This window comes from Schistocerca gregaria, chromosome 6 (genome assembly GCF_023897955.1).
Source record: "Schistocerca gregaria isolate iqSchGreg1 chromosome 6, iqSchGreg1.2, whole genome shotgun sequence".
NCBI lineage: Eukaryota > Metazoa > Arthropoda > Insecta > Orthoptera > Acrididae > Schistocerca > Schistocerca gregaria.
In genome coordinates this window covers 295,340,800-295,367,791 of record NC_064925.1, presented here as the reverse complement: position 1 = coordinate 295,367,791, position 26,992 = coordinate 295,340,800, and the positions used below count along the sequence as shown (strand labels likewise).

Genomic DNA, 26,992 nt, shown 5'->3' with positions numbered 1-26,992 from the left:
CCACGCCACCGCACCATGGGCAAGAAATCATGCAGAATGGACACCCGAGGATTATCACATCAGGTGTTGTTTACGGACGAAACTCGGATATGTTTTGTATCCTTATTATCGCAGAAAACATGTCAGGAGACAACCCCGTAATATTGAACGCCCGCATCACTGTGTCCCACACGTGCAACGAGGTGATGGTGGAGTGATGTTTCAGGGTGACATTTCATGGGGCCACCGCACACTTCTCGTAGTTGAGGGCGAACTCGCAGCTATACGGTACAGGGACGAGGTTCTGTAAGCAACAGTGTGACCTGTGACTGTGTAGCCAAAATTTTGGTGACAATTTCATCTTAATGGATGAAAACTCGCGTACTCATCGTGCTGCTCTCGTGAACACGTTCCTTCAGCATACTAGGACCACCAGAATGAAGCGGCCTGTCTGTTCACCCGAGATGAAACGAATCGAAAATGTGTGCGATTGAGTAAAACGAGCTGTTTTCGACGTCTGCAACAATGCCATACTCTGCGCGAGCTACGCAGAATCGCCATTGAACAGCGGGACAATTTGGATGAGGGATAGATTGATTATCTCATTGATGGTATGCCATGATAGATTCAAGCTTTATCCGAGCAAGGGAACGTTCCATCACGTTCACAACTTCTTGACGTTGCTTAGGAGTTCTGTGGACCACCCTCCCCCCACTTTCAGAGGTGATAGTGCGGACCAAAACGGGAAAAAAGTCTCATAAATATGTGCTCTAAAAACCATTTCTCTTGAAAGCTATGAGCAGTTCCTCGTTTTCTGTACCGTGAAACAAATCTCGTCTACTGTATGCTCTTTGCTTTCCATATTTTAGGATGTAGTATGGGTGGAAACAAGAATAAAATGCCCAATAAACGTGGGCTCTAAAATGTATACTTTAAAATCTATGAGCACTTCTTCAGCAGAAGAGATGCGTTTCACAGTAGCGAAAATGTACAAGTGTTCACAGTATTAAGATACGCATTTTACGGCCCATGTTTACTGGCTACTTTTGTCTTGTTTGGTGAGTAGTACCATCTCCGAAAGTTTGTCGGCGGAGTCCTGCTTCGCCTTGTACATCGTGAATAGCAGCGATGGCCACAACCCACCCAAGGACACGCCTAACACAACCTTCGGTTCCGGTTTGGTTGCTCTGCCGAGAGGAAATATATTGGGCCCTTACTGTCCCGAATCTCCGGTCCAGTCGTATATATCGCCAGATACACTGTTGTTTAGAGCCGAAAGTCAACAGAGACGATACCAACAAGAGCGCAGCAGTCGGGGCTTTACTGAAAGACGCAGCTGGTGTTCACACGATCGCTGTTAACGGCAGCGGCTCTAAACCGCTCTGGGAACGGCGAGCGGCGACTGGCCGCACGTACGGCCCATTACGGAGAGCACGAGGGACCTGATGCAGGTATTCGGCCGCGGAGATCTGCCGGCTACTCGTTTTACGGCACGGAAGGCCGCAATAAAAGCGATACAAGGGAGCCCCGACTGCGCTAGCACTCCCGCGTAGTCGCGAAAGCGCGTGGAGAACACTCGCCGGCCCCCGCGTGTGCGCCGTAAATTTTATTGTTCCCTAACGTTATCCTGTTTCGTTTTATTGACCAAACAACGCGCAGCGGGCCGGGGCTTGCGAACGCGGGCGGCCGCGTGGAAGTGAGCAATGACGTGCCGAATATGCGTGCCGGCCGGCGCCCCTCGCCGCATCGGAAGCGCCCGCGAGCTGATTGTATTCACCGGGGGCTGCTCGCCCGGAAACACGCGCTAAACACGCCGCGTGGCTGGCTAACCTCGTGTTTCAGGTACACCGGATCACTGCACGGTCCACAGCGTTAATATTATCGTGTTCTTGAGGGCCGCAATCCTCCCCCTGTCACCGACCCCAACTCCCGTCGCACTCGCACCACCACCGACACACACACACACACACACAGACTTGATAAAGTCGTGTTCAGTAAGTAACGCAACTTTTATTTTCCCCTAAAGCAGCCTGACTTTATTAAGGATTCCAATAGACCATATTACTCCCCACTTTCTCGGCTAAAAAAAAAAAAAAAAATAAAAAATAATTCAACAATGCACCGTCATTACGCCACCTTACTGGCAGGGCCTGTACGCTCTCATGGTACTACTCTACTCATCCACGAGACAGCCAGCGTATTGCACTCTACTCATCCACGAGACAGCCAGCGTATTGCAGCATGAATAACCTCCCCATCATCCACTTACACGGGACTGCTACGGTCGCAGGTTCGAATCCTGCCTCGGGCATGGATGTGTGTGATGTCCTTAGGTTAGTTAGGTTTAATTAGTTCTAAGTTCTAGGGGATTGCTGACCACAGATGTTAAATCCCATAGTGCTCAGAGCCATTTAAACCATCCACTTACACTTTCCCGCGGAGTGCATCTTTTATTGGGCCAAACAGATGCTCTTTTGGGTCTTTAGTTAGGTGGCAGAGCTCCAAAGGGCACACACCTTTGACTATCTCAACTGGTGTGACAGCATTACCAACAAAGACGTCCAGTTGAGTAGCGAGGTATCTGACTGTGATTCGTGGATCACTTCGAGTGAGGGTGTCCGCACGCTCCAACACTGCAGGAGTCACAGCTGCCTGCGGCCGCTCAGCACGCGTTAAATCGGACAGTTTTTCGAGACCTTTTTGAAATGGTGACAGACACCCCACCCAACGACTCACCGTGCTTTTGTTTATTGTCTATTTTCCGTAGATATTCTATAAGTGACCTAATGACAGCTCTGTGCTTGGAACGCACCACAATATCCCACAACAAATTACGGATTTTTTCAACCGAAACTGGCTAATGAAGGAAAGTGTAGCATTACTTATTGAACGCCCGCCGTAGATGAGTAGGAATTCAGGTCATGTAGCTCAGGATGAACCTGTCGTATACCATCTCAGCCGACCCAGTGGCGCTATTCTATTTCCACACACACCGTGGCAGAATCTCTGGTAATACTTAGAGACGAGAAAAGGAGCGACTGCGAACCTAATTTTGCGGCTAGCATGCTTCGGCAATGAAGGCGCCAGTTTTACGCCAGTCTTTCCCGCCTGCCTTCTTTCTTACCCGCTGCAGTTCTTCTAGTATGACAAGTCTGAGAACTATGGCGCTGCAGACGCTTCTTACTCTTCCACTCCTTCTCTCTAAGCTGAAACAATCAGGACTGTGCCGGCCAGGTTGGCCGAGCGGTTCTAGGCGCTACAGTCTGGAACCGCGCGACCTCTACGGTGGCAGGTTCGAATCCTGCCTCGGGCATGGATGTGTGTGATGTCCTTAGATTAGTTAGGTTTATGTAGTTCTAAGTTCTAGGAGACTGATGACCTCAGATGTTAAGTCCCATAGTACTCAGAGCCATTTGAACCTCGCTGTTTAGTCCCCTCCCTCGAATCAACAAATCAACATCTACTGTCATTCAGACACGCATGCACACATTGTAAGCATCATCTATCTGTACGAATAAAAACGAGTTCCGAAAACAACGATCGTGTGAAACTACAGCCCAATGAAGTTCAGTGGTTGGACATTGTATTTCCACTGGTCATTCCGTGGATTACAGGAAAGCTAAGATACTGGCCACAGCCTCATCCTGTTAGGATTCAATGGTCCAGAAAGCTGCGGAAATACGATCAGCAGACAACGTGTTCAACCGAGACGAGGGAAATATGCGTCGGTCCTGGAGGCGTGATATTATAGCCGACGTTTTTAAGGTAACCGATCGCCAAAAGCAGGAAATTGGTGTTCGAATCTCTTTCCGGCTCAAATTTTCGCCTGTCACAAACAGCTGACGTCAATCCCCGTTCGCAAATGCAAATCACTTTCGTAAGATTCCTATGGAACAGATTTTCAGTCTCCAGATATGGTATAATGGCCAGGAGACTTTTTTTTGTGAAAACAGACAATCGACGTCTTTATGTCCATAAAAGATATTTAAGGTGAAAAGAGGTAAGCGAACCACCGTGTCTGTGACGGAGGCGAGAAGCAAACACAAAGCGGCGCCATGGATACGGACACTCGGAACAGCCATGCCTGACGCACAGGCTGCGAGATTGTTTTGAAGACGGTCTCGCTAAAAGTGTCTGCGTTGCCAAGGCAGATGAAAGGGCCATCAGCTCTTTAGAGTGTTTCTGCGAAAAGTCTCGCTCGACGGCCAGCAGCTCGAGAAGCCTGGAGAGTCAGCAGTCCAACTCAAGCGGCACAAAGAGTGCAAAGCGGAACAATTACGACACCTCGTTATTGAACAGAAACCGAAAGGTGCTTGTGATGAAATACTGCGCTCCATTAAGATATTTACAGCGTAACAGCTCACGATTTCGCTGCGAGGTGAGGGAAGATTACAGGTACGGAGTGGTAATTATCTCGATATTACCTAAATTACTGAAGTTCACTAAGAGGTTCAAGGGCCTCTTCGCCTGCCGCCTCTTAATTTCCTTCGGGCAACTGCAACGGTGTTTGAGCTGTGCCTAACGACACGCCGACTCTACAGTTTCACCTCCGGCGCATTTCGAGAGCATGTCGACTCTGAGGTGGTTCTGCAGACTCTCACGGCAGAGGGCCTAATTTAGGTAACTTATGAAAGCGTAACGGTGATTAAGTGTTTGATTATGTTCTTGGATCTAGAAGGCGGGAAGGATAGTAATGTAGCTTGTAAAGTTGATGCATTAAGTTGCTCTGATTGCGGTGCTGATATTCAAGATAATAAACGCGGGTTAAAAGCTGTGAGCTATCTGGGGAAGTTATCCTTGCATTACTGAGCAACTGTTTCACCAGGTATCCAATCTAGTTTACCAAACTAACATTAATTATAATCTTTTAATAGTCATCTTAGAGAACCGGTGATTATATATATATATATATATATATAGAGAGAGAGAGAGAGAGAGAGAGAGAGAGAGAGAGGGAGAGAGAGTTTTTTTTTAAAGAAATAAATCAGTTTATATTTGGACATTTAGTTTAACATTGATCATTGTTCCGTTAAAATTTCAGCATATTAAACTTGATTCATAACTAAACTAGTGCCTTATTTAGGATAGTGAAAATGTGAGTTTGTAATCTTACGGAACGCATCAAATATGGAGCCAAGATTGGGAGACTGCATACAACACTAAAATAACACACGAATAACGTTGAAACATATACAAGAGGAAATTAACCACAACCAACCGATTTAATTTTCACCCAAAGAAGTTAAGGTCGTAGCGCAATCCTGTCCGTCATGAAATTACCACATACTGGTATACTAAATTCATACTAATTGTCTGTGAAATCTTCTCGAAAAGAATAGCTGAGAGCTACTTTGAGGATTACACCACATGCTTCACGTGGTCAACTTGGTTTCCACAAAGAGTGTAACTCCACAATAATTTTGATGATTAAAATAAATTACATCGAAACGCAATTTACAAAAGAAAAACCTCGAACTGGTTACTATCGTCATACTATTAACCTGATGGGTGAAACAATTGTGTAAGCACGTGGTACTGGTCTCACAAAGTACACCCCACGTGGGTTGAACACAAAGAAATGTTGCTATATTGAAAAATATTGTCAAGACAAGACGTTATACTCTCACGCACATTCGCATTTAAGATTAATGATCTTAGTTAGAGTTACGGATCATCAACATGTGGTTCCACTTTGCTCACAAAGTAGTGACAAAGCAACTACTGGAAGATATTCTGAGTTTCACACTCGAATTACAGTGCATTCCAATTTAAGATAACAAAATATTTTAGATCTAAACTGAAACAAAGGTGATTAAATTTTCAGTTCGGCTGAACTTAAGAAATACATTGTCCTACGGACTCAGCAGGGACGCGCTTAGCCGGAGATCTTACCACTTCAGACGCTCGCCACGGACAGACTGGTGTGGGCCCCTACCGAGGGTGCCTCACAGATACAATCGGAATTGAGCATAGAGGCAGCTTCCTATACCAACATGACAAGGGACGGACAGGACCATACCAAGAATAGAAACCTCTTTGCTTTTAGAAAATGTGGCTACCTGTTCCGACATTGGTCCTACTGCTCTCTAGCAGACAGGCTTATCCGCTACCATCAAGCATGCAGCTAGAAATACATTTGCTCATTCATCCTTTCGCACAGAAGGGAAGGGGGATGACAGTATCTTATCATACACACTATATAAAAGAAGGCAGATGTAGGGTCCACTTGAGACTGTGTGACATGAATTGCATAGTATAAACTGTGTTTTAAAGTGCAGTAGTGTGACAGATCGTTCTTGTTTATGTGTAGAAGTAACACGTTCCACAGCTCAGTCTCCTCCCAGATAGAGTCAGAAACACCATAGTAAATTTAGAAGTGGAATGCATGCTGTAAATGACAACAGATTTAAGAAATTAGCATGAAAGGAATCCAACACAGACCTTTCAAGCTAGCTAATGCAGAAGGAATCTGACTTCACAATAGGATATATTATGGTGCTCAGTATGTGTTTGTTCTCTACAAGTAAATTGTCGTCGCAACTTAATTAATTTACCACACATTCGTAGCTCTTCATATTCGCTTCTAATAAGGGCCGCATGCTCTAACCAATACGACCATGTTTAAACTCATTATTACGTATATGTACTAACACTGACTGGAAAAATACTATAAAACGACAGTTTCACGATCCTTCAGAAATTTACTATCAGATACCACTATGATTCTTAGCTCTTACATGCACACAGTTGAAATCACAGTTCTGCCTTTCGTATACTCAAGTTCATTGACAGCGATAATTCTTCCAGTTAAAGAATTTATTTATTTATTTATTTATTTTTATCTGAAGAAGGCCGTGCCTTAAGTTGCCACCTACTGGCCTGTTCCAAATGTCTCAATGTGTTCGACTTAAATGCGTACATGCCTGGGAAGATAATACGCCTGCCAAGGAATGCATCATTCTGGAATACGGCTTATTAACGGAATATCATAATTAATTTCGTGTTGCACTAGACCCGTTCAGATAGGAAACAAGTTATAAACAGGTAAAAAGTTCTACGTTATATGAAATAAACACTTAATTTAAAATACACGTCGTTTACTTTTAAATTCTAGAGTTTCCACGTTTTGAGTGGGCAATGTTATTACAAGTCACGTCCGAATGTGGTTCCAGTTTTGTCGTCGGCCACAGTGTTGAAAATGGCAATGACGGTGCAACGCACATATTTTATTCCTTCTATGCCAATATCGGGTGACTGAGGTGCACCTACCGATAGGCTTTATGCAACCTGCAGTGATTTCAGAAACACACATGACATTTTCATATTATCTCACTCATTAAGCGCCAACTATTATTCCTGCAGAAGAAATAAAGAGCACCTTTTTGTAGGAAATTTAATGTCATTAAATTTTGTATTGGGAAACGTTTTTGCTAAGGGCGATAGTTTTCGAGTTATCAAAAAAACGCGTTTGAAGGTCACTTTTAAACTTTTTCCTTCAATAATTCGAAAACTAAATTGGAAAATACTAGCAAAAACGTGTCCCTGTGCAAAATGTACCTATATTAAATTTTTCTACAGAAAGGTTACGTTTATTTTTTCTGTAGGACCAATAGGTTTTGCATAGCAAAATCCTGACGATGGATCTTTCGCAGCAAAACACGTATTAGATGTGTAAAAAAAAGGCAATCAACAGACTTTTATTCATAAAAAAGGTGTTAATCTCTCCGGGTCTGTGGGTACCAGGTGAAATGGTTATGGATTCGGTACAACATATGTAACTTCCATGAAAGACATATTTAAACAGCTATACCATCTGCTGTTGTATAACCTTTATTAAGACGTGCAGCTGATGATATAACGACACAAAGCTTTCATTACACAAATTACGACTGCGAAGCGCCGACTTGGAAAACTATGTAAGGTCTTTGCCTAGCGTGGCTGTAGTGAACGGGGCAAAACGGGGCAAAACGAGCCATCGTTTAAGGAGGGGCACCTGCGACCCACGCGCTACAGAGTCTCGAATGAGAGGCAATTTGCGATTCTGTTTGGTCGCGCTACGGTCCCAGCGACCGCTTCGCATCAGCACACCCGCTACAAGGCGCGTTAACGCGGCTGTAGCGGTGCCATCAGCCTTAAGGCGGCCCAAGACAAGCGGCCAGTGCACAGCTGTAGCGAATTCGAACGACTGCGTGCAAGGCCAAGGGCTAGGTTTCATGACGAGTCGCGTGTGATGTAATTGGAAATTATCTGCAGTTACCCTCCGGCGTGTGGAATTACGTGTCACGCTTCACTGATAGTCGTAATACATCGTCATGTCTTCACGCACCTTCACTACACCCGCTCTCTCTCTCTCTCTCTCTCTCTCTCTCTCTCTCTCTCTCTCTCTCTCTGCACGAATCAAGTCGAATAATCATTGCTCAATCCCAAATATATTTCTTTTTAGACAGGAAATAAAAAGAACTTATACCTCTTTACGTATAAGCTGTATGTTAGTAGACAAATTGTTAAATCAAGTGCATCCACATGATCTCTTATCCACACTTGCGTGTAATGGATCTCTTTAAAGGGATATTCTTACGGCTTCAGGAGTTACGTAACGTCTAAACAACAAAACATCACAATTCTTTATTTATGCGCAGCCGGCCAGGGTGGCCGAGCGGTTCTAGGCGCTACTGTCTGGAACCGCGCGGCCGCTACGGTCGCAGGTTCGAATCCTCCCTCGGGCATGGATGTGTTTGATGTCCTTAGGTTGGTTAGGTTTAAGTAGTTCTCAGTTCTAGGGGACTGATGACCTCAGAAGTTAAGTCCCATAGCGCTCAGAGCCATTTGAACCATTTTTTCATTTATGCGCATTTCAACCAAGCTTGGTACTCATATCACTCACCGTCTGGAAAGAGTCCCTGTACGGGCGGAGGAGAAAAAGAAGTGTAGCTACACAAAGCTTTTCCAGATTTTATTTATTCACTATTAAAGAATTAGGGCACTTAGAGACTTTCAACAAAGTTTACACATAATTTCAAACGTAACGAAATTTTTTCTCTCTAAAAAACCCTATAAAACAGTGAAATGAGAAAAGTTCTTCGAGAGGAGATGGACACAGAGAGGAAAGAGGAGGGGATTGACAGGGAAAGAGAAGAGGAGAGGATGGGCAGAGCGAGAGGAGGGACAGGTGGAGATGGACATATAGGGGGGAGGCGAGGTGGAAGAGGTGGACAGAGAGAAGGGAGAGAAGAAGATGGAGAGAGAGTGGGATGAAGGAGACGGAGAGAGAGTGGGGGTGGAAGAGGTGGACAGAGAGAAGGGGAGAAGGAGATGGACGAAGAGAAGTGCTAGAGCAAATGAATTAACAAAACTGAAGTAAGTACGTGCCAGGGCAATGCCTGGTACTCAGCTAGTATTAAAATATAAAGTTTTACGAAGAGGATTAATTTGCTATTGGCTTCGTTTTCTTTTTTGGAGGCACGATAATATCCGCAGGTGTTCTTCTAGCATGGAGAAAATTAACTCATGAAAGGATTGTGAAAAATCAGATAATTCTTTAAGTACTAAAGCAAAAAAAGTATCTGAACTTTTAAACCTTTGTTCTCTGCAATATTTCTCACTTTGTAAAGGCACAATTTGAACAGACAAATCAAATAATACATGTGCTTTTGCACTCTCACAAAACTACTCCAATTCCATTCACCACCACTTCCCGCCAAGTCTCCCCACAACGGAAGCGCAGAGATACTATACAAGCACATCTCTGCCAGAGACAATCACTGGCTCGTATGTAGCAAAATTAAAAGAACTGAATTTTCAAAATATTATGTTAATACTTCAACATGTTTTTAACTATAAGGAACATAAATATTTATACGTTGAATAACTGAGGCACTGAGACCACAAGGGCGCAAAGCATACCAACAAAGTTTTAAGCAAATTATATGTTTGTTAAAACCAAATTTACCGACAAACCACAAGTCTCATAGGTCTGACTTGTTTTTTAACGACGTACTAACATTCTATACTTCCTACGAAAAACTAATACAAGCACTTTATGTTATGAAACAATAATTAATATTTAATATTACATTTATTATTAATGTTAATTCACAAAACTCCTATATGTAGGCTAGCAACATTAGTGTCTTTTACAGGTTTAAAGTTTGTAATTATTGTGAAAATAGAATCCGAACATAAAGAAAGGAATGCACCACACACACAGTTATGACCTATTCCAGCACTTCACGGTCCTCGGTATCACCATTTCTCATTGAACAGTTTCTGTGGCTTCAGGTTCAGATAAAAGTGTTGGTACACCTCAGATTCTGAATTATTACTGCTCGTACGTTATGTACACACTAAGTTATCTTGTCAACCCTATATAACAATTGGACAGTGCAGAGCAACTAAATTACGCATGTTGTTTTGAGACCATATGGAAATGAGTGTCCGACAAATTGGCAACACAGCTTTTCGTGAATTTTCATATACATTGAGTGCAGCTACAGATGTAGATTAAGCTGGTTCACTACATGATTAACAGATGTCAGGAACATCTCCATCGATGGTGACGTGCTGTTGGATCTTACGGTTTTCAGCTCCTCAATTGATTTTTATGGACACAATTTTTTTATACACTCCTGGAAATGGAAAAAAGAACACATTGACACCGGTGTGTCAGACCCACCATACTTGCTCCGGACACTGCGAGAGGGCTGTACAAGCAACGATCACACGCACGGCACAGCGGACACACCAGGAACCGCGGTGTTGGCCGTCGAATGGCGCTAACTGCGCAGCATTTGTGCACCGCCGCCGTCAGTGTCAGACAGTTTGCCGTGGCATACGGAGCTCCATCGCAGTCTTTAACACTGGTAGCATGCCGCGACAGCGTGGACGTGAACCGTATGTGCAGTTGACGGACTTTGAGAGAGGGCGTATAGTGGGCATGCGGGAGGTCGGGTGGACGTACCGCCGAATTGCTCAACACGTGGGGCGTGAGGTCTCCACAGTACATCGATGTTGTCGCCAGTGGTCGGTGGAAGGTGCACGTGCCCGTCGACCTGGGACCGGACCGCAGCGACGCACGGATGCACGCCAAGACCGTAGGATCCTACGCAGTGCCGTAGGGGACCGCACCGCCATTTACCAGCAAATTAGGGACACTGTTGCTCCTGGGGTATCGGCGAGGACCATTCGCAACCGTCTCCATGAAGCTGGGCTACGGTCCCGCACACCGTTAGGCCGTCTTCCGCTCACGCCCCAACATCGTGCAGCCCGCCTCCAGTGGTGTCGCAACAGGCGTGAATGGAGGGACGAATGGAGACGTGTCGTCTTCAGCGATGAGAGTCGCTTCTGCCTTGGTGCCAATGATGGTCGTATGCGTGTTTGGCGCCGTGCAGGTGAGCGCCACAATCAGGACTGCATACGACCGAGGCACACAGGGCCAACACCCGGCATCGTGGTGTGGGGAGCGATCTTCTACACTGCCCGTACACCTCTGGTGATCGTCGAGGGGACACTGAATAGTACACGGTACATCCAAACCGTCATCGAACCCATCATTCTACCATTCCTAGACCGGCAAGGGAACTTGCTGTTCCAACAGGACAATGCACGTACGCATGTATCCCGTGCCACCCAACGTGCTCTAGAAGGTGTAAGTCAACTACCCTGGTCAGCAAGATCTCCGGATCTGTCCCCCATTGAGCATGTTTGGGACTGGAGGAAGCGTCGTCTCACGCGGTCTGCACGTCCAGCACGAACGCTGGTCCAACTGAGGCGCCAGGTGGAAATGGCATGGCAAGCCGTTCCACAGGACTACATCCAGCATCTCTACGATCGTCTCGATGGGAGAATAGCAGCCTGCAATGCTGCGAAAGATGGATATACACTGCACTAGTGCCGACATTGTGCATGCTCTGTTGCCTGTGTCTATGTGCCTGTGGTTCTGTTAGTGTGATCATGTTATGTATCTGACCCCAGGAATGTGTCAATAAAGTTTCCCCTTCCTGGGACAATGAATTCACGGTGTTCTTATTTCAATTTCCAGGAGTGTATGTACTATTCTTCAGTTAAAGAAAGTAATTGATAACCGCTGTCTCGTACGATTCCTAACGTATCATTGGCTTGATTACATTACAGTATACAAGTGAAAAGTTATTCCGATATTAAAGGAACAGAATCTTGTTCCTTTCTGGCAACGACAGCGCACAAATACTGTAAGTAGGTCTTACTGACTGCCTCTTTCGTATCATGCGCTTATTCAACGCAGAGAGAAAGGACTACTGCCTTATCTTGGCTCGTTCTGTTCCACCTCTCGCTCTCGACGAGTTCTAATCCTGTGAAATACACGGCCGGAATCTCCTTCGTTCGCGGTAGATGCCTGCCTTCCGCCTCGGACCAGCAAATCACCCCTATCCCTTTTCCCATCACACACACACGCACTCACATACAGAGAGAGCCGTTCGCTTCTCGCCCGGATGGCTGTTCATCCCGGCGTGTGGGCAGTAATCCACCGCCTGCCCGTGCCGTCAGCTCCGCTCGTTCCCTTCGCCTTCTGAAAACAACCTAGCACCGCGAACGCTCCCGCACTATTTGTACAGCCGGTCGACGCCGCTGCCTTATTGTGCTTTCTGACAGCGCGTTAGCGCCGTGTCTGCAGGGAGCTGTCGGTGTAAGAGAAACACCGTCTCCAGCCTCTTAATCTCCTCCGTCAAACGCGTTCCATCCCATTCATTACGGCTAATCTCCCACACTGCTCGACTGCACTTCCGGCTGTGCGCGCCGACTGCCCACATTGTCACTGACCACGAGAACATGAAGGCAAGTCAATAAGTACGTACACCAGCGTGGGGTTGAATAAGATCACTCTGAGCGTTAAGCAGCGTCGTTATGAACCGGTAAAACAACTTTTGTCATAACGTTTAGGGACGTTGAACCGTACCACTGGGCTGGGACGCCCATAGTCACAGATTGAAAGACGCACTTCCACTTCACTTACGAAAATTCAGCTGATTTTCACATCGAAATTTCCATTTTTCCTGCTTTTTGAGACTCCCTTGTGTGAGTACTCTGTCATGTGAACATTTCAATGGTAATCTGGTCATCAGTTAAGATGGTCAACAGAATTACTGTGACAGTTTTGACGGAAGAACCGTTCGCGCACTTAGCGCCTGCTGTCTTAATTTTGTGTGGAAGAAATGTCAATCTTCAGTGTGCTGATTTTTGGTTTTCTTCCACTCTCTCTCTCTCTCTCTCTCTCTCTCTCTCTCTCTCTCTCTCTCTCTTATCTCTCTCTCTGTGTGTGTGTGTGTGTGTGTGTGTGTGTGTGTGTGTGTGTGTGTGTTTGTGTGTGTAGCTATGACCTTTTTATTTATTTTCAGTTATATCTTGTTCACATCGCAATGAACACAACAGTGTCTAGAAGCCCGGAAACAGAAAATTCCGACGTGAGTATGTTCCGAATTTCCGTAAGTAAAGTGGAAATGCGTCTTTCATGAGGTCGACACCACACGCAAAAATACAATTTTAAGTATGTAAAAAATCCAAGATTTATATATTTAAAAACGGAATTCTATATCATTCAACTTTTAACGGTCCAGTTACATACGTATTTTTATTCACAGTTAAATTTTAATCTGAGATACAAGTGACGAAAAGTATTAAATGCAATTTGCTCCTGAGTATTGGAAGAAGAGCGGCATTGGGGGGAAAAGAAACCTTTGATTAATATTTGTGATAAGAATCTGTTTCATATTGTCGTGAAAGAGCTTCATAGCCGCCACACCAGGTTGGAGTTCTCACTAGAAGGATGAGTATGAGGTGAAGCCGTAGTAGTCACCTAATAGCACTCAGACTGCTACTCGATGCTGCCGTACCGAAACGAGAAAAATTCTTACGTGAGTGGCAGTTTTATGTCCGTATTGGACTCACGCATTTATGATTGAGCCCGAATAAGGCTGCTGCTATTATTACTGTCACTGATCCAAAGATTGTTGGGAACTTCAGTTCTACGAGGCACAGTGCCTGTAACGTTCTTTGAAAAACGTATCATTACATTTGTTCTCCGCGGTTCGAACGGAAAGTGAAACCGCTCAATTAAAGGGTCACTTTTTCGAAACGGCCTAATTGTCCCCCATTGCCATGCTGAAGTTTTAAATTTGGCCAACCTCCTCTGTAATTGGGCAAAACACTGCTGTCCTGTGACGTCACCCTCGGGCTCGGCATCAAACTGCAAAGTGTCGACACTTACGAAAGGTCAGAGCTCAGAAGTTCAAGTGAGGTGCAAGGTAGGGAAAGATTTCTCACTGGCACCTAATTTCACCAAAATTTTTCCAAACGCCACCGTGGACGTGCCGTACGATGGTAAGGTCGTCACACCTCACTTGCCCACATTTCACCCCTTTATTTGATCCCTCCGCAACAGCGTGACGCGCAGCATTGAAATATTCGGTATTCTTAAGGATGGCCGAGGAAAAGAATTAAACACATCGACGCTCAGAATCGACACAAAGAGGCTTTAGGGAGTGGCTCAAAGGGCGTCAATGAAACCACCGCTTCTGATGAAGCGCTGATTCCCGAGAATTTCGCCGTCAAAAACGAGAATTCGCAGTATGATGAACAAAAGGACAAGGTGCTTGACAACCTCTAGGAAGATTGCAACGTTGTCTAATACTACGTGGGCCAGCAACACCACTGGACATTGTCAGACGCCTTTGGAGTGCAGCTTGAATGCAGTTTTTGATCTGGTGTACTGGGTGGGACCAATAGGGAGCATTCAAAACCATTCAAAGAAATCTGAACCCGATCTGAATCAGTAAAGGGAGCTTACAGCATTTTCAGTTCTCCTCCTTTGCGCCCTCCTGTGGCGTGATCACAGAGGGGTGCGGCCTCGACACATGAGTGAGTAAACCGGCAAAGGATCCCGCCATGATCCCCACCAGTTCGGCAAAACCCTCGGTGCCACCTATCTGATCTGGTCAGGGACAAACTACGACGAGAGTCCTCAGCGCCTGCAGGCAGACTACCATGCTGCAATTGCGTCAGTGTCAAGGGGTTGCCTCTCTGCAAGTACTTAGAACTATTAACAGCTTGCCTCTGTAAAGGTAACTTTTTGAAGTGCTGAACAAAGGCAGAGAGGTGGTACTTAGGGTGTTGCCGAACTATGGGGTCTTAGAGTAACCTTTTGTCATTTTATTCATGCATGTGTCGATGTCGCACTCCTTCATCATAGCGCTGTAGGGGGGTGTGAAACAGGTGGGCTGAAGAAGCATAAGCACACTTTGCACTTCAGATTGCGTTATAATTTCGTCGAACGGTTTAGAATGCAGCCTAGTCAGTCCATCCTGCGCACCAGAGCAAAAACTGCAATCTGATTGCGGTCCAAAGGAGTATAATGACATTCAGTAGGATTGCTGGCCCACGATATCCCAAGAGAAGCTTTGAGTCGTCTGCAGGATGTCAGCAGCGTCGAAGACTGCCAAGAACATCGTCCTGTTGCTCATCAATTTGTGAACTGCCTTTTTCGACTGCGAAATGTCTGGGAATCGACGTCCCAAGGTAAGGGACGGTTTCATCGAATCCATTTATGCCACCCACTGAGGCCTTCTCATGTCGATTCTGACCGGCGATATGTCTGAAATCCCATAAGAAAACCGGGTGTCGCGGTTCTGACCTCCGACACACATACGTCGAATGAAGAGGGTTTGACGACCTTCCCCATCATGTGGCACGTGTGCAGGGGCGATGGGTAGAATCGTGGTGGATCTTCGTGCTAATGCGACATTATTAACCTACCTGACGCCTCATATGAACTTCTAAGATGTGGCCTTTTCTTCGCATATGTCGACAACTTGCTGTTTGAAGCATCACCAAGCCCAAGTGTCACATCGCAGGGCCCCACACGATTGTATCATTACAGAAGAAAGTGGTATAGACCTTTGAGCCAAATTCATACTCTTAAGTCGCAATGGGGGACAATTAAGTCGTTTTGAAAAAGTGATCCTTTAACTGTGTTGCGTAGTGGATTTTATTTCCAATCAATTGCAGAGTGTTCAGCTTCTTTTCTTTATTAATTGCTAAGTGGATTTGGGCTAGCGCTGTTCTTCATTTTAATAGTGAGTATTATTTGGAGTTGAAACTTGTTATAGGAATCACATACGTATCCTAGGACCCCAGTCATGATTTTTACCCCGGCAAATTAAAACTTCCATGGCCTTTTTATTTCAGACCCTAACAGAGGTGGCTCATTCCAAGCCAGACTATTTAAAAACTTCCACATCCTTATCTACATGAACGCTCTGTAATTCACACTTAAGTGGCAGACAGAAGTTTCATCGTACCACATTCACACTGTTCCTCTACCGCTCTAATCCCGAAGACCGCGCTGGAAAAACGGACACTTAAATCTTTCAGAGCGAACTCTGGTGTCTCGTAATTTACTACGATGTCCATTTCTCCCAATTTATACGAGCGTCAGCAAAATGTTCACGCATTCAAATGGGAAAGCTGATGAATGACTTTTTTTTGTTTTTGAAAAGACATCGCCACAACGAAAAAAGCCGTTATTTTTATGACTGCCATTGCAATTCGCGTGTCATACCCGTGAAACTCTATTCCGTATTTCGCGATAATGCAAAAATAATTGCACTTCTTTGAACATTTTCGATGTTTCCCATCAACGCTTTCTGGTAGGGATCTGATACCGCACAACTATACTCTAGCAGAGGACAGACAAGCCTAGTGACGCAGTCTCTTTAGCAGATACGTTACATCTTCTGAGAGTCCTAACATAGAACGCAGTCTTTGGTTCGACATCTCCACAACACTATCTATGTGATCCTCCTAATTTAAGTTGGTCTTAATTGTGAACCTTAGGTATTTAGCTCAATTTAGACAATTTGACATTTGTCGTGTAACCGAAATTAACTTGAACTTAGATCCTGGACTGCAATTTCTTCTTTACATCACTTCTTCTTTACATCACTAGGCTGACCCTTGACAGGATGTTCGACGGGAGTTTCATAGGACGTGGAGGACGCATAAATTGGCCAGCCCGTTCTCCTGATCTTACACCTCTTGGCTTCTTTCTGTGCGGTACGTTAAAGGAGAATGTGTACCGTGATGTGCCTACAACCCCAGAGGATATGAAACAACGTACTGTGGCAGCCTGCGGCGACATTACACCAGATGTACTGCGGCGTGTACGACATTCATTACGCCAGAGATTACAATTGTGTGCAGCAAATGATGGGCACCACATTGAACATCTAATGACCTGACAAGTCGGGACATTATTCCACTCCGTAATCGAAAACGGAAACCACGTGTGTACGTGTACCTCACCCCTCTTGGTAATGTACATGTGCGTCAGTGAAGAAGACCTATAAAAAGGTGTTAGCATGTCGACGTAAAGTGCTGTTCCAGTCTCTTCTGTACCTAAAGTCCATCACCGTTACCTTTGGATCCCTACGTAGCTCGGTGCTCTTCGATACACACGATCGAACAGCGGAGGAGTGATACTCAAGCGTCAACTTTAGGTTACAATATCTCCGGATGTTATTAACATTTTGCAATGCAACAAACGGCAATGATTACGTATTTGTTTATATATTCAGATGTGCTAACAAAACTAACGGGGTTCCATTTTAAAAAAAAACGTAGGTTTGTGTTCAAAAACATACTTCCGTGCATTTTTTTATGGTTTGTATTAACCAATTACACTAGCCCCTCTCCTCGCGTTCGGTCTGTGTAATCGATTCGTCAGTATTTGATGTGGTTTACGAAATATATTCGGCGGTAATGTTAGGTGACTCACCCTGTATACGTGACCAGAAGTTCCGCCCCACCATGTCAGTATTGGCTCTTGACCAAAAAAGTTTGCCGACTATTGATTTATACAGTTGCTGCGTGAAATCAACTCTAAAACAAATTTGTTGACGCTGTACGAGTATTAATGTTAGGAAGTAACATTTAAGATGCTCGCTAGACGAGTAGTAGACCAGCAGATACGAGGCGAGGTAGTTTTTGGTGCCCTGGGAAGCAGTAGGGCAGGCTTTTAGGAAGAAAGTAGCCAGCTTCAGCTTCGGCGGCGCCGTTCTCAGAATCCGTCGGCTCGGAGCCGCTTCCGTAATCCGAGCGGCGCGCCAGCCGGCCGTTAAAAAGCCAGCTCAGCCCAGCTCCTTATCTGCCGTGGCCGAGTAACGAGCGGAGATAGCACAGCATCCGGTGCCCTGCCCAGACACTGACGTGCGGCAGGTGTACCTCCCAAAGCGCTGACACAAGCTGCAGTTCAACACAAAAATGGTATTCAGATTCGTCAAATTAGAGTTCCTTCTTATTTTTTTCTTTCTGCGGCTCGTTGCATTTTTGAAAGTACCGTGCCTGTTCACTGTTGGCTTGCTAGGCCTATCGTGGCATCACCTGAGCCCCGCTGGCACCCACTTTTCAAGATTGCTGTAGGACCTTCACAGCTACCATAGTGATCTCGGGGCACATACACAGCTCCAACTGCACTTTGACTAGATGGACAGGTAAAGGAATGAGAGGATCATGGAATTAGCGAAACAGGAACAATTACATGATATAAGTTTCCTTTAATTTACGTCTATGGTCACAAACTATTTGTTAACAGGTTACCGGTTTCGGTCGACAATGACCACCATCAGATCTGTTATATAAAAACAAATCCTAATGTACTGCAGACATTATGGCATCTTCAAATGTTAAAATGCAGAATCAGCATTTAACACTTGACGAAGCATAAAAACGCACACAAATTACTATAAAAATTACACACACACACACACACACACACACACACACACACACACACACACACACACACACACACACACAAACAAACAAACGGCGACCACAACAACAAGAAACTGATCTGGTTATGACAACTATGATGCAAACAACACCAATTAGGCGGCTGAACCTGCTCACGGGATCTTCCAGTCAGTAATGACATACAACGTGGTTTGAATTTAATCCAGGACATTGGCGCAAAGACTGGTTAACAGGAACCTTACGGCACCTCCTCACTTCCTCATGCCTGCCAAATACTGGCAGCGAAAATTTCATTCACCACAACGATCAGAACTGGCCTACCTGCGAGTTGAGCGCCAGCACTGGCGTGTGGCAACGATCTCGGCAACGGTGGCGGCTAGCTTTATGTAATCATTTGCATATCAAGTTCCTCCCAGGAATTTCACGCTTGCTACTCTTTCTAGTGATCTTATCATCAACAGAGTATTCGAACAGTGATGGATCTCTTCGCCGATTTACAAAGGCTGTCCCAGGCGTACCCCACCTGATTGTTCTCTCAAGCAAATGACTAGGCTAGAAAGTAGCAACCTTATAAAACTTAAGTCTTAAGTGCGGCGATGCTACATTGTTTACTATTTGCTTGGCAGTCATCAGTAAGGAACGCTATCAGCGAATTTGTAAACATGGATAAAACTGGTCATGCTTATATGATAAAATACATTCATTGAAAGGTTTTAGTCCAACTAATATCAAAGCTGACCTACATTCTGTACTGAAGATCTCTGCTCCTTCGTTTACAAGAGTGAAGAGTTGGACGTCAGTGTTTAAGCGAGAATGTACGAGCTGCCAAGACGAACATCGTAGTGGTCGACGAAACGAGGCGACAATTCCAGAGACTGCGAAAAGATTCCACAAAATGGTGTCGCATGACCGTCGGCTGAAAATGCACGAGCTAGTAGACATCGTAGGGTTTTCAAAAACTTCTGTAGATCGCATACTGACTCAAAATTTGGACATGAGAAAAATGTGCACAATGGATGCCACATTTATTCATAACGGAATAAAAGCAGCGTCGCGCGAATTTTTCAGCTGAAAAATGATGCTGAGTTTGTAGGTCGATTTATAACCATGGATGGAACGTGGTTCTATCGTTTCACGCCTGAGACGACGGTGCAGTTAAAACTAGTGGGCTGAATGTGAAGAATCAGCTCGAAAGAAGGCGAGACAATTCCATCTACAGGTGGGGGTCATGGCGTCAGTTCTTTGCGATGCGTATGTCTAATTTTCGTTGAGTTTCTACAAGAAGGAAAAGCAATCAATAACGAGATGTATGCGAACTAACTGCGGTGTCTGAGAGACGACGTCAAGTGGAAACGCCCGTATTTACGAAGAAGAAAGATTTTTTTCCTTCACAACAATGAACCAGTCCACACATCCATTGTTGCCATGGCCTAACTCCACGGTTTAAAGTTCGAACTGCTTCTTCGTGTATGTTATTCGCCAGATTTATACCCCTCTGGTTACATTCTGCTTCCATAATTGAAAAAAAAATGTCTTGAAGCTAAAATGCTTGCCAAAAACGGAGTGGTGTAGTCTGCTGTTGATGATTAGTTTTGGAACTAGACAGTTCTCACTATAACCGGCGTGTCGTAGTTACTGACCATCGTTGCGAAAAGTATATCGACCTGATGGGTGACTATGTAGAGAAATAATGGTGTTTCTCCCAAACTTTTTGTGTTTTGTTTGTTACGTTGGGTACTTCTGGGGCAACCCTCTGATGCACAGCGCTTTAGATTTGTGTACGTTCAGGATTGACTGCTAATCGCTGCACCAATCAACGATCCTCTGAAGGTTTCCCTGCATTTCGCACGCTACCCTTTCGTTACAAACACCAAAACCGTTTTACACCTGTTGTCAAGCAACGCGCATTAAAGTTATCTGCGTTGTATCGCACCTCGCATACTCTTACTGCCATTGTTCATCCACTGTTTGCGTTAATGGGGTGTAGAAACGTACACGCTTTCAACCGCGCTTTTGAACGCCGTTTACAAATCACCCTCTCTGCTTCTCTCTCTCTCTCTCTCTCTCTCTCTCTCTCTCTCTCTCCTCGCTTTGTCCTGCTTTCACATCTCCATAAATAAACCAACCCGCTCGCCAGCTGCCAGCGCAAACAGCGGCCATCGATTTCATTTCGGTTACAGCCTGTGTTAAGTACGGCGCAGCCACACAGCCAGGCCACCGTGTTTGACATACATTTCCTAATCCTCCCACCCGTACTGCTGGCCGCTATGCGCGACCGTCATACAAAAACCGACTCCAGCAATGTAAACACTCCAGCACCACGAAAAGCGTACAGGTTACTTGTTCAATTAGCACGGCGAAAGAAAGAACGATCTGGAGTCACATAAGGCGAAAAAGAAATATGTGCATTGTAAGAGGTCCATGATTAAAGAATTTGTTGCTAGCGCACTCGAGCTGATGTAATTTCGATGTATTGCTCACGCGCTGCCTGCGACATGCAAGCTATAAGAGAATCTGAGACCAAAGAGCAGTGTTGACTGCAGTAGGAACTTGTGTAGCAGTAGGAGTAAGTTGTTACTAGCGAGCAGTCGTGCCTGGTGTATCGTGTTGGCTGGGCCGGTCGTGTGCAGCGATGGCGGAGCCTGAGCGTTGTAGGATAAGGTAAAAGCAGCCTCATGCGTATGTAGTATTGTTACATCAAGTCCCATGTAAATGTTTTTAAAAAAATCTGTTAATAATAATAATCTTTCTCATAAAAAGTAACTTTTGACATTCATCTCAATTTAAAGAACTCACTAATTTCTCCAATCCTTGGCCATCCCGATTATTGAAAAGAAAAATCAGTTCTTTCCTTTTATATAAGACGAATCTATCGGCCAGCATTGCACTTAGCTGCGCCAGGAAAATTTCTTATAGGAGCAGATATATACGCGTTATCCGGCGATCTAATTAAGGTAAGATTTTTCAGTTTATTCAGAATCATGTATCAGGGCCATGACGCAGGATTGCTGACGTCCAAAACTTTACCAGGTTAAATTGACTGTCAATTATTGAAAGGTTATAAGTGACCCACATTTTTTTATTGAGAGATCAGTCACATTTTATTATTGATACGTTACGCAATTTTCCTGTTGGTAGGTTATACTGAATGTGAACGACATAATTATATTTTTTTACTGTTTAGGAATTTTTATGTTTTGAGGTTACACTAAATGAGAATATTATTCATATTATTTTATTTTGTTGGGAAGTTACACTCGGTATTTTGTGGGGAGGTTACAGCATGTTTATTTATTACAGTCAAGCTGCGACATAACATGGTTTATAATTGGTTTCAACGGCCACAGGCCATCTTCAGATGTACAAATACGAAACTAAAATTATACGTGTACAGAAAGCGACAACATATCTTACTGTACGATTAAATACAGAATATCCCAGGAGAATCGCCAGGACTGACTGGGATGACAGAAAGACTGCATATGAATATATGTCCTATTACAAATAGTTTTCTAGATAGAACACTTATGTGTATTTGTTTTTGGGCTAGTGGCGCGCACGTGTGTGTCTTACTCACCCAACCTCTTTGCCGTTCCATTCCAGTCCAACCTACCTCCTTGATTTCAACCTCTTCTCTCTGGAAGTCTTCCTGGCATTAAACTAGCCCTCTGAATGCGCAGATATCCATGGTGTGTTGTGAATAAAATGCGAGGGCCTAAGACTGTATCAGAAAGAAGCACCTGTCAACTGTATTTGTACACGCGCTGACTAAAATGCCACACTTGTGATCATCAAAGAAGAATATGCAGATATGGTGTATGTTTACGGCGTCTACTGCGGTAGTGGCCCTGCTGCTATCTTAAGAACACCGTCGGCGCTTTCCAAAACGTCGAATTCCTGATCGTAAAGTGTTTAGCAGAGTTTCCAGCACGTTGCACGAAATAGATATTGTTGCAAGCTGACAGTGCGATATTCTAATATTTATTTGTAACTGTATAAACATCTGTAATGTGATGTGTACAATAATGCCTAGAGCTGGATGTGTTTAAAACACATATTTTTCAGTCGATACTTTGATAGAACGCATGCTTACTGTTTAGTAACTCTTGTTGTATATATCTCGTATATCTGACAATACACTGAAAAACGCAGAAAGTATTGTGCATTAAATGTGTTCCAGAGAGAGAGAGAGAGAGAGAGAGAGAGAGAGAGAGAGAGAGAAGTAAGCACATTTTTACATAAAGAGTTACTAGTTAGTCAGTAGACACACCTATACAAAAATATTTGAAATCTGTAAACTTAAAAAAAAAAGTTTTAAATTTTGGCAGCCATACACTTGGGCTGATGATGTTGACGTTATACCCTTATCCAAGGTGCAAAGGTAAATACAGGACGACTTATACAGCACCCAGTCACATTTCTGTGACCATCACCACTGTTCGACGTCAACGGGCAATCGTGCAGTAAACACCTACAGACGTCAGATGGCAGCACTAGCAATGGAGAGTTTGTAATCGTGTTAGAGGGACACGGAAACAGTGCAGTTGTTGTCGTAATGCGGAAACGGAACGATTTATCTGACGTCCTAAAGAACATCATCATTAGTTTTCGGCCAAAGTTGGAAATATTTTCGAAACTGCTAAGTTTTGTACAAAATTAAATTTTGTTGTTTGATTAAGCAGCATGCAGAGATATCCTTCAACTCGATGTGTTAGAGCCGATGGATTAATATCGTTGTTGTTTTGCATGAAACAAAAGAATTTACATATAGCCCTACTTACTTCACACTCTTTCTTCTACCTAGATGCGTGTAAGATCGCCATATTTGTAGCTTTAAGTTAATTATGGAAATTTGGAAATTTGTGGTAAGATCTTATGGGACCAAATTGCTGAGGTCAACGGTCCCTAAGCTTACGCACTACTTAATCTAACTTATGCTAAGGACAACACACACACACACACACACACACCCATGCCCGAGGGAGTACTCTAACCTCCCACGGGGTAGCCGCGCGAACCGTTACAAGGCACCTAAGAAAGAGCGGCTACACCGTTCGGCAGTTAATTATGAATAATGATCACGCTCTTTAGTTAAAATGACTTACTAGTTATTGGAATATGTACCTTGTATATCATTAACTGTCTATATGAGCTTAGCACATGTTCCAGTAGTGAAGTGCCGCTGGGAAACGAAACTTTGGCGATGTGACGGTTAGGCACCGTCAGTGTTCTATCACTGTACATTTACATTCTTTCTCTTAGAACATGTAACACGAAGTCAGATTATTCTTCCTGTGTGCTGTGCGACATACTTCATCGCATTGTGTTGCACTGTAACGCGGTCAACCATCACTCAACATATCGCTCTCCTGCAGCGACCTCTGTGTCTGGTTTCATCATAAAGGGAAAAATAAGGTAACAACGTGCAGAATCGGCTGCAGGAGGCTTAAGTAGAAACTAAACGTTATCATTTCCACTCCCGTTGCAGAATTTGTGATTTATCCCATCTTAGAACAATTAGTATTCTGAGGCAGAATGCAGTCTAGCATGCCATCTTTATTTTGATGAGATTTTTGGGATAAAAATGACAGTTCCCAAACTGTTCGTATGCCGCAGTGGTTGAAGTATACAGCCCATGCAAAACGTCGCTATCCAAAACCGGCAACGAGGCAACTGCGGCGCACGTCGGGCCATTGATGACGGGGTTGAGCCATGGCTGCGGAGACACGATTCAAACGCCTCTGGGACTTATCATCTGAGGTCGTCAGTCCCCTAAGCTTAGAACTACTTAAACCTAACTAACCTAAGGACATCACACACATCCATGCCCGACGCAGGATTCGAACCTGCGACCGTAGCAGCCACGTGGTTCCGGACTGAAGCACCTAGAACCGCTCGGCAACAAAGGCCGGCCGCGGAGAGGTGTACGGGTCAACGGACGTGCAACTGTTGAGTAACTGACCACCGAAATGAACAAAGGGACTACCAACAGTGTCTGACGACCGTACAGCGAACATGCCGCATAAGGGCCTCCGCAACATGCGCCTGCTGACCGTCAGCGACGAAAACTGGAATTTACACGCCTATGCCACAACTGGACGTCAACTGAGACGCGTCAGGTGGCCTTTTCAGATGAATTACGTTTTATGCTCCATCGGAAAGCTCACCGATGGCGTGTTCGGCGTGGAAAGTCTGAAAGCTAACACCGTGCAAAAATCATCGGAAGAGTCCAGGCTGGAGGGCATTCCCTGGGTGATCTTGTCACTCTGGAAGGCATAATGGATCAACACAAGTATGCACCTGTCCTTGGGGACCATTTTCAGGGTTCTTCCCGGGGATCACATTCATGTGACTGGGCAGCGTAAATGAGGAGAAACATTCCGATGTGTGCTTGTTGCTACGTACAAGTCAACAACTATTGTTTTCCTGTTTGTTCCTCCTGGACATATTGTACACAATATAGGGACAAAAAAATTAACAATTTAACGAGAAACTGAAGAAATGACAAATCATAAGGCCAGGTTTGTTTCAGTCAGTGCTGGGAAGATACGGTAGAAACGATCCATCTCATCGCGACGTACGAGCAATGGTATAAGAATTAGCTTACCACGCGGTGTCGACAGCGAAGAGTGTACAGTCTCGTGCCACGGGAAGTCGGACGGCTAAGCGGAGAGAGCGATCCATGGCTGAAGAAAGAATGCCGTATAGAAGGTGGGCAAGTCATGCCGCTCTTTACTCCTGGCTTGTGCACGCGCAAATGTTCCCCCCACATTTCTCGATCTAATGAAATTTTGTTGAATCGCCATTTATTGACAAAGAAAGAAGCAATAAAAACATTGTGTTTTAGCTCAATTTGTGATCCTATGAATCAAAGATTTTTCGTCATTTACGACTGTAACACATAATCACTTGTAAATTTGCAACTGTTGCTATCATCTCTAAACAGTCATTGTCTACCCTTGCAAAAGAAGTTATTCATAAGACGAAAGTAGAACAGGTCAATACAGCGAAGAATGTTTTATTTCTAGGCCTGCAACTTACGGACGTTTTTCTTTTCTGCGAGAGCATCATACTGACGTCAGCAGCCACTCACCTGGAAAGAAAAAGAAAGACCATAAAAATTTCATACACAGCTTATACAAAATTTATGATAGCAGTCAAATCACAATTAAAACAATGTCCGAGAAAATCGTCTTATGTGACAGAGATTCTGCTTTCAACGTCGATGATAAAACGACATATTACACTACTTAAATTGACGTATCTAAGCATCTGACAATAGCTACAATCTACACAACCATTGCGGGTGTCTCAAACCTTTTGGATCAAACAGGTGACAATTGGTCCATAACCGATTATACTGAGATAAGGAACCAACGGTCGGAAATGCATATTTATTGTATTACGGACATACAAAGTGTACTTCGCATAACAACAAAGTTGCTCATAGTAACTGTTCTCATTACATTGGAGGTGCTTTAAGGGCACTACATCCTGCCCCAGTATACCTTAAATGCATGTTGTGTGTGTGTGTGTGTGTGTGTGTGTGTGTGTGTGTGTGTGTGTGTGTGGATTCTTAAGGGAAGAAACTGCAGAGGTCATCGGTCCCTAGACCTACTCACTACTTAAACTAACCCATGTTAAGGACAACACACACACATCCATGCCCGAGGGAGGACTGGAACCTCCGGCGTGAGGGGCTGCACAATTAATAACATGGCGTCTCTAACCGCGCGGCTAGCCGGCACGGTAGCTCAGCGTGTTCGGTCAGAGAGCCGGTTGGACTCTGTAATTAAAAAGCAGAGTGGAAGGATAAACTACCGAACTTGAACGGATGTCATGTGACGTCCGCAACGACCAAACACAATGATCAACGACGAACAAAATCCGCCAACACGGTAGCTCAGCGTGTACGGTCAGAGGGCTGCGTGCTCTCTGTAATAAAAAAAATTGAGTCAAGGATTCAACGGTCAACTTGAACGGATGTGTTGTGACGTCCACCCAGACCAAACGCAACGAAGAAAATGAAAAAAAAAAAGTTGCAGGATCACGGGGTCCCGGATTCGATTCCCGGGCGGGTTGGGGATTTTCTCTGCCTGGGGCACGCCCCACAACATTACAACAGAGCCTCCTCCAGCTTGAACAATCCCCTGCTGACATGCAGGGTCCATCCGCACAATACAATTTGAACCGACACTCGTCCGAGAAGGCAACATATTTCCAGTCATCAGCA

The 26,992-nt window shown here is 44.6% G+C and overlaps 1 protein-coding gene across 2 annotated transcripts in view; it reads right to left on the bottom strand.

Moving 5' to 3' along the window:
- LOC126278455 (E3 ubiquitin-protein ligase TRIM9) overlaps positions 1 to 26,992 on the bottom strand; it is a 712,180-nt gene that overhangs the window by 328,301 nt on the left and 356,887 nt on the right. The gene's annotated exons all lie outside the window — the stretch shown is intronic.